This window comes from Furipterus horrens, unplaced genomic scaffold, assembly GCF_987537825.1.
Source record: "Furipterus horrens unplaced genomic scaffold, mFurHor1.1.pri manual_scaffold_3, whole genome shotgun sequence".
Classification (NCBI taxonomy): domain Eukaryota; kingdom Metazoa; phylum Chordata; class Mammalia; order Chiroptera; family Furipteridae; genus Furipterus; species Furipterus horrens.
Window position 1 is genome coordinate 64340049 of NW_028327173.1, and position 2614 is coordinate 64342662.

Genomic DNA, 2614 nt, shown 5'->3' on the forward strand with positions numbered 1-2614 from the left:
AATGAGATGGGGATGCTGCCAGGCCATTTAAGGGCTGCATGGAACTAGCCTGGCATCATTGTTGCCATTCTGTATCAGCAAAAGCAGTCACAGGCCTGTCCAGCCTCAAAGAGAGAGGAAACAGACAACACTCCTTTTATTAAATTTGAATTTATTAGGGTGACATTGGTGAAAAAAATTATACCGGTTTCAGGGATAGCATTCTATAGTACATCACCTGTATATTGTATTGTGTGTTCACCAGCCCAAGTCTAGTCTCCTTCTGTCACTAGTTATCCTCCCTTTACCCTCCTCTAACTCTCTTTACTCTCCTCCCATTTCCCTCTGGTAATGACCACACTGCAGACAACACCTCTTGATGAAAGGAGTGTACGTACATCATTAATCAGCCACATTCTTACTCTCCAAGTTCTGTTATTATTCCAGTATAGTAGTTATAGAACTCTTTCAGAGAACTTGCCTCCCATTTCCTGAGGTTTTGCTAACCTTTTCTGAGTTAAAGCAGGGTCCATTTATACAGATTTATTTACACAACTATCACTATTTACTGACTAGTGCTAGGCACCAGCACTGTTTAGTAGGGAAGAGAGCTATAAAACAAACAGTCATAAAATGAAATACCTATAAACTAAGTTCTATAAAGAAAAAGAATAGGGTGCCCTGAGCATGTATAACAGAAATTCCATCTATTTGGGAGATCAAGGAAGGCTTCCCTGAGGAGGTGACTTTTGAGCTGAGACTTGATGTATAAGTAGGTATTAACTAAAATTGGAGAGAACATTCCAAACTAAGGGAACATATGAGCAAAGGTACAAGGTGAGAGGGAGCTTAATGTATATGAGGAAATAAAAGAAAAATCCATATGTTACAACTGGAATGTGAGTGATGTCATTAACTTCATTTTAAAAGTGAGGAAACTGAGGGTCAGTGCCTAGCTGAGAGACTGATACAAGGTAAAAACTCCACCAAGCATGTTTCCCCAATGATGGGGAGTTTGCTAATGAGCAACCTGTACCCTGGCCTCTTCCGTGGGTTTTTACAACTAGAAGAGTGTCCGCTACAAACCTAATGATGTGAGAGTCATCAAGACTCAGAGAAATCACCCTAAGAAAACATTATCTGCGTAAAATATATAGAATACATTCTACATATTGCAGATGAAAGTGAAATTTAAATGTAAATCAAGACCAACTCATGCCAAGATTATCTAACTCTTTAAAAATGATATATGATTCACACTACTAACTGCATGATATATATTTCAACTTTTATGTGACAGCTAGAGGAAAATGGTAATTTGTGTTCATATAGCTCACATATGTAGCTACTTACTAAATTTTCCAGAATTTATTTAAACACTTCATCAAATTAGTATCTGCAATAATGTTAAATACCGCACAGATGATCTATGATTCATTGGTATAGGATATTTTATGCATTTATACTCTAGTCATATATGGACTTCAGTTTTCTGTTCAGTTCTTAAGTTATTTTTAATGTATTTAGTATAATTGAAAAAGTTGATTAGCTATGCCATCTGTCAACTCAAAAGTGGAAAAAAATTAAAGGCCTTTAAAGAAAGACTTTTAAAAATATATAGAAAGACAAAGCCCTGGCTGCTGTGGCTCAGCGGATTGAGCATCGGCCTGCAAGCCAAGTGTCGCTGGTTAGATTCTTACTTAGTCAGGGCACATGACTAGGTTGCACGTCAGGTCCCCAGCTGGGGGCTCAAGTGAGAGGCAACAACACAGTGATGTTTCTCTCCCTCTCTTTCTCCTTTCCCCTCTCTCTAAAAATAAATAAACAAATAATTAATTAAAAAAATATATAGAAAGACAAAAAGCAAGATGATTGTCTTGGAAAATAAATGTTCTTATTGTGGGAATGCTGTGAAAGGTACATCACTGTAGGGGGAAAGATGACATGAATATTATAAACTGGTCCCCCACCCATATATGCAGTTTCACATTCTGCAGTTTTAGTTACCAGAAGTCAACGACCATCCAAAAAATTAAATGGAAGTTCCAGAAATAAAGAAAAAAATCATAAGTTTTAAATTGTGAGCCATTCTGAACAGTGTGGTGAAATTTTATACCATCCAGCTATGTCCTGCCCAGGATGTGAATCACCCCTTTGCCCAGCGTAATCACACTGTATAACAGCTGCCCTCCCCTTAGTCACTTAGCAGCCATCTTGATTATTAGATCAGTTATCAAGGAGGGAGAGAGAGAGAGAGAGAGAGAGAGAGCACATTCATATAACTCTAATTACAGTATATTGCTGTAATAATTTCATTATTGTTTTATTATTGTTGTTAATCTCTTACTGTGCCTAATTTGTAAATTAAACATTTTCATAAGTATGTTATGTATAGGAAAAAAGAGTATATATAGGGTTCAGTATTATCAACAATTTCATGCATCCACTGGGGGATTTAGAATGTATCCCCACATGTAAAGAGGGGCTACTATATAGAAAAATCAGAATTTCACTTTTATGGAAAACCCATGAGCTTCCCAAAAGGCCATACAATGTATTTTTTTTAAAGTATATTTTATTGATTATGTTGCTACAGTTGTCCCAATTTCTTTTATATTTGCTCCCCTCTGTCCAG